Here is a 12321-nt window from a genome sequence, read left to right as displayed (position 1 = left end):
TGTGTGCTGCTGTGAACGAATGATTTCCTTCATGGCATTGATGAAGTAACTACTGTACCTATCTACCTATACTCAGCATTCCCTGTAAACACATCATTTTGCTCATTTGATGGACAGTCAAGCAAGCTTTTTAAATCTGCACTAAATGTGCCTTCAGACTTTTTTTTTTTTACTTTAATGACCACAGTATAGTGGAATTATGTGGAGGTAAATTTGTCTCAATATTATTCAATCAAACAAAAAACTAATCTCAATCCAAAAAAAAAAAAAACTAATCTCAATCAAAAAATATTAAGTTGTGATCAAAACTTTCAGAGTTGTAACTATTTTTTTTTTTTATGGAATATTTTATTTTGTGGAGAAAACAATTGTTTGGAAAAACTTTTTTTGATTAAAATGACTCATTTTTTCTCACGAAGAGAAAAAAGTTATATAAATTTTTATTTGCGCATGTCAAAAATCTTTGGTTACGACTCTCGCTCTTTTGGTTTTGACCCCAATTTTAACCAGAATTAATATTATGAATTAATACTGGTTATAGTATAGATGACCCTCTAATATAATCTGAAGAGATTGTGATGTCAGCTCTCATGGTTTTGGAGAAATAAATTCCTGAAAGTGGGACAATTGCATATAATGGTTGAGCATTTTTGAGATACTTTGACAAGATATTTCTCCAAAACTGTACAGTAAAATATTAAATATTTATTCTTTTACATAAAACATGAATGTGAAAGTTGTAAAAATGTAATTAATATAAATGTTCTGTAGGTTACTTTTCTGTTTTCCTCTTATTTTCTCAACCGTTGCCAGGATCTGGTCCTTTCTGCTTCATTACCGTAATGCACCTTGTATGTATGACGCTAATCTTTAAGAGAGAGCTGGTGTCGGCTGACGTCACCGCGTATTTCTGACTGTCGGCTATGGGGTAAGAATATGGGAATATGGGGTAAGAACGCTGTCAAAAACAATGTGTATGTAAAGACGGAAATGTGTGCATATTAGTCAATAGTTGTGCATAAGTAAAATCCAAAAGAGGTATTGTATATTTTCTCCGTAAGAATACAAAATAAAATGTTACAGCTTCAAGAAATTACAAACACAAAGTTCAAGTTTACAGTTGTGGTTTATTCTTTATGAATACAATATGCTATAACAGTTTGTGAATACAATTTCTTTTCTATGAGAATACGAATTTATATCAGCGACTTGGCGTCACGTGATCTCAGGCTCAGAATATAGTGGGTGGAGTTATACAATGATGTACAGTAGGTGGCAGTATGCACCTCTGGATTTGTTGCGAACCGCCAGCAGAAGAAGAAGAAGCAGCAGCACTAGCACCAAGATGAAGGACCAAGAACATATATTAACGACATTAAGGCATATATAAACTTTTTAACATTACCTGGCTTTGTACCGTAGTTTCTTGGTCCATCATCTTGGCGCTAGTGCTGCTGCTTCTTCTTCTTCTGCTGGCGGTTCGAAACAAATTCAGAGGTGCATACTGCCACCTACTGTACATCATTGTATAACTCCACCCACTATATTCTGAGCCTGAGATCACGTGACACCAAGTCGCTGATGTAAATTCGTATTCTCAAAGAAAAGAAATCGTATTCACAAACTGTTATAGCATATTGTATTCATAAAGAATAAACCACAACTGTAAACTTGAACTTTGTGTTTGTAATTTCTTGAAGTTGTAACATTTTATTTTGTATTCTTACGGAGAAAATATACAATACCTCTTTTGGATTTTACTTATGCACAACTATTGACTAATATGCACACATTTCCGTCTTTACATACAGGTTGTCGATTTTCCAACAAATGCAGAAATTGAAAGAAAACATCTTAATATTGAAGAAATTGGTCAGTAGTTGACATGATATTAGGATTATAAACATGATAAAAAGCAATTGTGACACAAAATAGGCAGATTTCGTTGTTACATTTTGCAAGTCCAAAGTCGCCCAGAAATTACGTCAAAGGGGAAGTCTCTGGTCGTTCAATGTGTGAGCGTCAGTGATAAGCAGTTCAGGTTGAAGCCAAGTTCCATGATGAGAGGACTTTCTGGCAAACTGCTTCGAACAAGAAACCTCTGAGTTCACCAGAGAAATGATGTCAGAGGTCGGGATATTTTACAGACGAAGGAGAATGTTGAAGCAGATGTTATAGCCGCGCTTTTCAGAGCATCTGATGAGAAAAGATGGCTAAAGACAAGGTTGTTGCTGTTTCAAAACGGTTCAAGGCTCAGCAGGTAAGAACACTTCCTTGTCACAAAAGTACATTTAGATACTGACAGTTATTGTTAATTATGTTATCATTCATAATAATCCGAATTATTGTTATTAAAATAAGATACATTTTATGCGCATGCGATATATTTAAATAAATGTTTCTCTAAAGATTCTAATCTAAAGTAAATTAAAAAAATGACACCAGGTAGTGTCTTCAGATCTTGAATCATCCCTTGTGTCTGATGCTGCTGCTCCATGTTGCTCACTTTGTTTCCGGTTGTTTCACTCCTGGATTTACATTGTTCCGGTCTGGTCTGCCCGGCCGCAAACGTCATACTTTTTTTTTTTTATAAAGCAAAGATAAACATAGTCCAGACGTTTGATTTACAAACAAAAAGACACAATTGACACGCATGAGATTAAAGTGCAAAAAAGGATGCAATCAAAGTGCAAAATAAGATATAGTACAGAATAAAGGGCAAGGGTTTAGATTTTAAATCATGTTTTTCAATAAGAGAAAGAAGATTGAGGGCATTTTTTCTATACATTCTACTAAGAGCACTAGGATATAACAGAAACCTATTGTAAAACACATATAACTTAGGTTTTATGATATTTAGCTTTGTGGAGGAAGAATTTCCCCAGAATGATGGTAATGTTTATAAGAAACTTACTGCTGCGGTCATCCTTAATCCGACCGTAGTTAATGTCTCTGTCAGAGAACATTTTAAGAGAGGGAATTTTAAGGACTAACCAGTCAAAAATGTCAGTCCATAATGCCTCAGCATATATGCAAAGGAAAAACAAAAGCTCAATTGTTTGAACAGCATCACAAAAAACATGATTTTTTGTTTCAATACCAAATCGTTTTTGAATAAAGTCGCTGGATGAATGAATTCTGTTTATGGTTTTAAAGTGAATTTCTTTGTCTTTTGGAGCCATTAGATATTTGAAGTACCTGGTTCGTAATTTGTGAATTGATTGTAATTGGTAGTATTGACATATGGAATTTCTAAATGGCCTCGTGTGTCTAAAAACCTTATTGGATAATCTAGATTTCTTAAAGGTACAGTTTCCTATCAAGTATTGTGGTAAACAGGAAACGATCATTGAATGATCAACCAAGCATAATGTATCTTTAGGAATAGCATTAATAATTAGATTAAAAGTTATTTGGTTCGTTTGTAAGTTGTATTTGCAGCAAAAAGCATCGTATGATAAAAATTGATCACATTTGTCGACTAGATGCAGCATCAACCATATACCAATTTCCGTCCAGTCCTTAGTAAACAAGGATCTGTATTTAATTGTGATATAGCGATAATTCCATACTGGGCAATTGTGTGGGGTGAAATTATAATTATACAGAATTTTCCAGTACAGCACTACTTGCTGATGAAACTGTAAAAGTTTGACAGGAAGACTATGAACCATAAAATCACAACTCAGGACAAATTATATTCTGCTCATTTTCTCAAAAATACTCTTGGGAATATGAAACCACAGATTACTAGAGTTAAGACATGGTTTTAACCAATTTGTTTTAAGAGTTCCATTCATGAAGTCAAAATCTTTAGTCCGTAGTTCTCCATCCTCATAATATTTAGTCATGTCTGTTTTCTTAATGTAGTGTATCCTTTTTTTCCATATACAGTAATAGTTAAACTGATTTATTTTTTGATTGCCTTGTTTGGGAAACATAGGGAATAAACTGGATAAATACATCTAGAAAAGGATTCAATTTTGGTTAAATAAATTCTGCAAAATAAGATAGATGTCCCTTAATAACCATACATTTAATCTAGATTGACATTTATCAATTACCTTCCATATATTTTGTTTTTCACTTTCATCTGGATTTCTAGAAATAAATATACCCAAATATTTGACCTAGGTTTTGATTGGGATATTATAAGCCCCCGTAAGATGAGTAGGATGAACAGAAAAGATTTTAATCATTTGAGGAACTTTGAAAGTTTTCTTCATATTTTCCATGAAAATAGTGGTATCATCGGCCTATTGGCTTATAATAATTTCATTACTTAATATGTCAAGAGGGGCAATATTAGAGTTTAAAAAACAATAAACAACATCTCAGCAGCCATTATATAAAAAAAAGGAGAGATAGGACAACCTTGTTTAATTGGGGCCTGCCATAGCAATGCATAGGAGGCATTGAATGCATTGCGACTCTTTATTATTTTTCTTCCGTCCAGATTAATGCGGCCCGAACCGCAGCGTGCACCCCCACAATATATACATCAAAACGTCCGGCTCGGTCCCGGGAGGTGTGCTATTACTTTTATTGGCGTTTCGAGTTACCATGGCGACGTAATTAACGAAAAACCGCCCCCCAAAATCCCCATAGGAATGAATGGAGTCAGGAGCGGAGGAATCCTCAAAATTCACTGTTTTTGAGGCTCTACTGTATCGCCATACTTTCACCTAGAAACACAGTTTGACTTTCAGTTTGTAGAAAAATCCGCCGGCTCTTCAGAAATGAAAACGGTTTGTTGATAACTGCTACGGTTTCTCTAAAATTAGACTTCAAGCGACACAAAGTTTGCGACAAAATCACACTCTAACAGTGGAGATGGCAGTTACTAGAGTGTAAAAAGAGGGGATTTTTTCAGGAAAAATGATTTTTAACTGGCACTCACGGCCACAAATTTCGCTCTACAGCCACAATTTTCGGTCAGATTGTAGGGCCGGGCCTCTGCTTTCACACAATAACTTCAAAATTGTTCTAAGTCTCATAGATTTCTGTCAAAACACCCTCGATCGCCAAGAGTCAGTAGATTTCTGTAGGCCTTCTCCCATGTATTTTCAATGAGAGCTTGACCTGTAATCCATGAGTGACACCATTTATTTCCATAATCATATTTTATACTGTAAATGACATAGAGCTATGAAAATCTCCATGATTGGGGACGAGGGATAGCTGTCGCCCACAGTTTAAAAAAATTTCAAATACCATGTACGGTTTCCCAGATATTAGACTTTGTTCGGGAGCATATTCAGGTATTTTTCTCTTTTTCTCCATTTTCCCTCTCTTTTCACCCAGTGTTGTGCCTTTATTATTATATTTTCAACACAAATGTGTTAATATTCTCGATCCCCTGTCCGTTCTGATAAAAACGATCCAAGAATGACATCGATCGCCCCTACGGTTTCAGAGTTATGGCCAGTTGTTCGGGAGCATGCGCCTCCATGTTATAAAGCCAGGCCAGGGGAGACACAGAGTGAGGTGCTGCGTGAGTGAGAAACAGCAGGTGTCAAGTTACACTGACGCTCTTTGCTGATTGGCTGATTCATTCCTCACTGTTCTATTTATAGCTCTGTGTATCTCCTACTGTATATGTCTGGATGGGATTCTGTCTTTCTTTCTGCCTCTCTGTGTCTCACACTGAGACACACACACCCACCCACACACACACACACACACACACACACACACACACAGACACACACCCACACACACATGCATGGATTACTATCTTTCTAAGGACTTTGCATTGACTTTCATTGATTTTCATTCATTTCTATGGCTTAAACCTGACCCGACCCCCTTTGACCAGCTTCATAGGAGGCAACTACATGGCGGCCATGTTCTGTGGGATACTTAAACAGCATGTACTGCTGTTCCAACACCCAGACAACAGTGATTGACCCTAAAGGTCAATTTCTTTCATCAACCCTCCATGCTTACTAATGATTATTTAAAGCTTATAATAACATACAGAATGGTTTTACAATAGCAAGCAGGTTCTATATAACTAATAGAAATAACCCAGACCTGACAGGACAACCAAGCTTGATTTTCAAAATAAGACAAAACATGCTCTACAAAATAAAAGCCCTTACATTTTAAACTATAGATTCATTGAAGGACTGGCCTTTACACTATTTTTGAAGCTCATCAAGTGTTGGAAATGGGACTATGTTGGCCCTTTTAAAATAAGGCTTACTGAAACTTTCAAAATAAAAGCCTCAGTCTTCCAGAGTTACTATGGATTTTGTGAGCTGACAAGAGCATAGAAAATGATTTTTAAACAGCAAACGGGTTCTATTTAACTAATGGAAATAACCCAGACCTGAAGGGACAACCATGCTGGACTTTCAAAATAAGACAAAACATGCTCTACAAAATAAAAGCCTTGGCATTTTAAACCATAGATCATTTCAGGACTGGGCTTCACACTAATGTTGAAACTCACCCAGTGTTGCCCATTTAAAATAAGGCTTACTGAAAATTTCAAAATAAAAGCCTCAGTCTTCCAGAGTTACTAGTAATTTTTTAAAACTGATAATAGCATAGACAATGAATTTTAAATAGCAAGCTGCTGTCCGAGAAGCACGCACGAAGAGGCAGGCCCCGTCTAAATTTCTTCCGAAATTTTCTAGTTCCTCATATTATACAGAATCGAGGGGAAGTTCCACCTGGTAGTGAGACTGAAGAGGTTTTATTTTCATAAAAACATTTTATGATATTCTGAAAGCGAGTTAAAAAACCAAAAACTTTCAAGCTATGAAATATAAAGGGATGCTCGATGGAGTCAAAAGCCTTGCAATAATCCAAAAAGAGAATGAAGCCGACATCCTCTATAAGATAATTGTAATCAAGAATGTTCTAAGCCGAATGCTGTTATGAATAAATCTTCCCTTCATAAAACCAGATTGTGTGTCACTGATAATTTGATGCGTGTTTGTTTTTAATCTGTTTGTAAAAACCAAAGTGAAAATTTTATAATCAGAATTTCATAATTTATAATAATAATAATCATTTAGTTTAGAAGACAATTAGTAATATCTGTTTATCATTCTCAGATGGAGTCGTGTTTTTGTGGAGGAGGTTTATTTCTTTTATTGTAGCTTGTTCAATGATTTTGAAAGCCTTACCTTGAGCTTTTCCAAATTTTATACAGTGTTGAGGGATTTTGTACTTCATAAACTCCCATTTAGAAATATAAGATGGTATGGACTTCCATTATCACATTTGAGATTAAAGTTTTGATTTGATCACAGAAAACTTCTGACTTTGTGAAACTAGAATTGAATTTCCAAAGGCCTTTGTTTCTTGGGATGTCACTGGGTGGTCTGAAAATGAGCCGTATGGTGGAGTGATCAGTGAGGGTGCTGCAGACAGTCCTGAACAGCACTTATCATAAAAGGTGAGACCAACCAAAAGTCTATGCTAGATTTATTGTTAGGCTTGAACCCAGACTATTCCACAGCGCCACGGATCTAACAAGTTATGTACAGAGCAAAAGTCAGTGAGGATGGGATTGAAGAAACTAAACTGATATTTTGATGGGAATCTGTCCAAGTATTTTTCAAAAACATCACCAATAAAAAAAGTTTTGCATTTGGAAATGAGAGTTTTAAATCTAAGATTACATAGGCATTGTTAAACCAATAAATATTTATCAAAATGGAAAATTGATCTTCTAATTCTAAGACAAATGAGAGCCAAGGACCGTCTCCACTTGAACTGGACGTAATTGCCTTACCAGGTGAGTTGTGGAAAAGAATAGCCAACCCTGCAGACATAGATGAGCCATGGCCAAAGAAAATCATGTCACCCCACTGATTAATTCCAAACTTTTCATCCCCAGTTGTTGAATGTGTTTCTTGCAAAAAGAATATAATTATCCATTTTGCCCTAACAAAATAAAAACACAGATTTTCTTTTTATAATGTCTCTTAAACCCCTAGCCTTTAGAGAAGAACAAGAAATGCAGTCATAAACCATGTATTAACTGCTAGTTAGAAAAGAATAGGGAGCTCAAATGTAAACCATCCCTCAACAATATTAACAATATAAACCAAATATTGTTCTTGATACAAAAAACACCCTGAGAGTTACAATCTAATTCTAACAATAGTTTGTTTACTGCAGAAACATCTACTGAAATACTTTTGACAAATTTGAAGAAGTAATAGTCACTGGTCCTAAGTTAAATATAGCCAGTGATGCATGATGTCCACTTTACCAGTTGTATTCGTCCTTAAACGTTGCAATGTTTTTTGTTTTTTTACCTATAAAGGTGTCATACTACATAAGAACTGGCCACATATTCCAGATGTGCTCCACAGTTCTGGCTGGCCGTTGCCCATGTGGTTTGGAAGGATTTCTTGTGAACCTGCACTGACTGTCCAGTAGGTGGCAGTTTAGTGAGGGGCACACTAGAGTCCAGTGTAGTGACTTCTAAATAAACCAGAAACGCCCCCAAACAAATACAGAAAATGTGCTTTTGCAGAGCTGTAGTGACCTTTATGGCATGACAGGGTAGACTGTGTTCGTTTTCTTTTTCTTTTTTATTCGGCAAAGAGCTGAAAAACGTTTTAGGAGTGAAAACATGCAGGCATCGCAAAATTAAACATGAACAATAAAAGCTGGCAATATGGCTGACATTGGCTATTTTTACATATGATGATATTTTATTAAACTAATAATCCGGTCCCTGTCCTTACAAAAGCATGCAACATACAAAATGTAATGTTGATATTTTAAGACATGATAGCAACAGAAAATTAGCTTCAGCCCGAGTCCCATAGAAGATCATAGTAAATTCCCTCTGTACTTTAAACTGGTGTTTCCTTCCTCTTAGGAGCCTGTCGGGAAAGCGTCAAGATCCGCAGTTTGGAAGAAGCCAATGCCTGGCAGGCAGAGTCCAGGGCATAACAACCGGAGGACAAATCTGCACATTATGACTCCTCCTTCCCCCCTCTTTCATGAACGCATCAGCAGACAGTGATAAATCTCCCACAATAATCATCATCGGTATTTATACCGAAGGGAAAAGTGTATTTCCAGCCACTTTTCAGCACATGTCGAGTTTTCCGGCTGTAGACAAAGTAAAGGGAGTCCAGGAGAACTCCGCGGAGCTGCTTTTTTCAGGCTGAACTAAAATACAGCTTTGCGCTACTTTATTCAGGCACTCGTCAAACTGTTGATCTTTCTGCTGTGTGGATAGAGGCTTTTTGGAGCACCAACCAGGATCACGAATTCATACATCGAATGAAAAACAACAGGACGTTGTTCTCCTTGTTGTTGGGAATCAGGAGGCGTTTATACTGCACCATGTAGTCTAAAGGTACCGTCTGTTTTTACATTCCATTAACATTAAGGGAGTGCTTAATGCACATTCTGGATGAGTTGGTGTTATTATCCTGTAGGAGGGTGTTGTTTCACTGCAGATCAACCTACAGGAAAATAAAAGCTCCTGATGTAAATAACAGAAACACTAGAGCCAACAGATGCTTCTCCTGCCCCATTACAGCAAACCTTTCACTTCAAAATCACCATATAAAGTCCCAGTTATAGAACGGTTATTATGCTGTCTGTGTGCAATACATAACTTATTACCATGATTTACCTTCTGCATCCCAGGTCAGGAGAGGTATACTCTGTGTTCCTCAGTTCAGTTTCTTTTTAACTTTGTTAGGTTCCAGTTTTTAACACTTAGTATAAAATGTGACATGAACATATTAGACGGCTTCCAGATCAGATTGTTCATTCCATAAAGCCATGCTCTACCTAAAAAAGCAGGGTTATGAAGTATGGTTCTTCTAAAAGTATCCAATTTGCTTTTATATTTTTCCCGCCTGGGTAATATGGGAAAATCAAAGAAGCAGTATGGGAAAATATTAAATAAAGTTGAATAAATAAATACAATTTTCAGACCTCTTGGTTCCTTCGCTGTTGCCATTCTGTAATTAGGCCCATTTGGCCCTCATTGCTGTAATAACCCTCGTAGGGTCAATCGTGTGAGAATCAAAATGTTATTTTTACATTTTCTATTGGTATTAATATAGTAGTAACAACAAATACAGTACAAATAATCTTCAAATACATTCCGAATTAATTCCACTTATTAACACATGTTGAAACAGGAATCAATAACTGGGGGGAGAATCATAAGGCTTCTACTGCAGCTGGAGTCGAGCTTCAGGAGGGACCACATACAGAGTATTAACTGCTGCATTCATTGTGTTACAGACAACAAGCGTGTTACCTGCACTGAGGAGAAAAGTGACTGGATTGTTGCTAACTTCTCCAAAGTTCTCTTTTAAGATTAAATGATTTTTCAATATCATTATATATGCATCGGAACTGTGTGAAGAGGACTGGTCTTACTCGGAGGGTTTATTTATTTGAGGTATGTTGGATGAATATCTGTTGGAGTTTATAGTTTTGTGTTTTAACTGTAAAGCAGTACTGGGCTTGCAGTAATTTACATGCATTTTCATGGTTGTGGATGAGTTTTGCTTAATATGTATGCATTATGCTTCATTTAATTGTGTTCACACTGGAACAGTTCAGAGAAATGTTGCTCCTTTTCCACTGGCTCCATTTATTTTTTGACCGCAGTGAAGTTAGTTTTAGGATGGATATTGTATATTGGTGCTCCACGGATTCAGCGAGGGCTTCCTCCAGTTGAATCTGATGAAGGTAGTCTGATTACAGGCAGCTGATCTCTGCCTGCTCCCTCCTCCTTCAGACGCTAGTTCTCTGAGGGACCCTCAATACATTTTTGAACCAAACATGCTGTTTCATGGTGGTATTGTTTTGTGTGTTTTGGGGCAAATGTTTGTGCCTCTGAACAGATGATTTTATGTGTGATCAGCTGGTTTAGGATGTTATTAAAAACAGCAACCCTACCTGCGTGAAACTCAGAAAGCTGATGTGTCATTTTTATTTTCTTTCTGCCTTCAGGCATGGTGTATAATTTGTAAATAGTGAAATAAAATTTTGGTTTGACCCCCTGAGACCATTGTGGTCTTTACTTTATTGTTGTAGTCGCTCTTGAGTTTTATGAACTTTTCCCTGCACTACCTCTGTGAAAAACGTCTCATTACTCCTGGTCCCATGGCCAATCAGTGAACAGCATTGTGTTCACGTCATATGCAGCTTCTACTCAGCCCCTATCATATCTTCTACTTCGTAGGCCCCAAAGAAGCAGGTAATGAAAATGCTCGCAAAATGGGGTGAGTGGAGTGGAGCTGGCCGAAGTAGCGCCCATGGAAAAGGGCCGTATATTTTCTTGGCAACACAATCTGAGAAGCAAATGTTTCTTTGGAAGAGCTTTTCTGAACAGATGTCCAGACTTTTACTTGCAAGAGTTTTGAGCATGATAAATGCATGCAAGTCTAGTGAATCGGCCTGCCTGTGCTGTGGAAATGACTAGATAAAGATGTACCCTTGATATTTATAACAGATTGTAAAATTGCTGGGGTGATTGCTTTAGGGGACATCCTTGGGTTTGCACCATTTCTCTGTTTATGGGTTTGGACATTACCTTCAAAAAGCATGTGATTCAAAGATTCTAAAATCGTTATTTCCTGACTTTAGTTCTTAGTTGTGACCCTTCACAAAACTTTGAAAAACATTGGAAGGAGGTTCAAAAATAATGTGGTGCCAAGTGTTGTTAAAAAGAACCTTATTTTTTAGAATGTTCTACAGTGGAAGCTGCTTATAAGTGATTGCAGTCTGGCTCCAGCCCATTGTTTTAGTTCTTGAGGTGGCAATCAGTAATACGAGGCAGAACCTAAGCTCATTTTAATAGAACACGTTCTGCTGTGTCTCTTGGATTATTTAGTTCTAAGATAACATAAACGGAGTTGTTATTTTTGCTTCTATATCAGCTTCATTAACTCATTAGATGTTTTTATATTCAACACTATTTTGATTATGATTTCTTTTTTTTTTGTGGCTTCACATTGGCCTTTCATTACTTTTTATTTGTACAGGGTTTGAAGTTAACAGTCTCTGAATGTTGTTTCCAAACTGTAGATGTTCAGCACAGCAAGGCCTGACATAAAAGGAGCAGCCAGCATCTTGTTGTTAGCTTCATGCATCCTCATAGGCAGGATTATAAGCACTCTAATATGCTGTTTCCACTGTTTCAGAGTCTAATATGTCATTTAATATTAGATATGTTCTATAAGCTTCGCTGCCTTTATTTCACCGTGATGTGTAAAAGAACAAGCCTTTGCCTTCATCGTTTCCAGATTACAGTGGAACAAACTGCTGTCACTTCCTCCTTATTCATTTACAATGTGGCATCCTGGGATCTGC

At 36.7% G+C, this 12321-nt stretch overlaps 1 protein-coding gene across 5 annotated transcripts in view; it reads left to right on the top strand.

The window, feature by feature from the left end:
* Positions 1-9010: 9010 nt before the first annotated feature.
* Positions 9011-12321, top strand: part of pdzd2 (PDZ domain containing 2) — a 75032-nt gene continuing 71721 nt past the window's right edge. For all 5 annotated transcript variants that reach the window (XM_047381821.1, XM_047381819.1, XM_047381820.1 and 2 more), the window contains exon 1: positions 9011-9337. The gene's annotated coding sequence lies outside the window, so the exon portion shown is untranslated. The remainder of the gene's footprint in view (positions 9338-12321) is intronic.

This window comes from Girardinichthys multiradiatus, chromosome 12 (genome assembly GCF_021462225.1).
Source record: "Girardinichthys multiradiatus isolate DD_20200921_A chromosome 12, DD_fGirMul_XY1, whole genome shotgun sequence".
In the NCBI taxonomy this organism is placed as follows: Eukaryota; Metazoa; Chordata; class Actinopteri; order Cyprinodontiformes; family Goodeidae; genus Girardinichthys; species Girardinichthys multiradiatus.
Note: the sequence above shows the minus strand (reverse complement) of the source record. Positions and strands in the feature narration are given on the sequence as shown.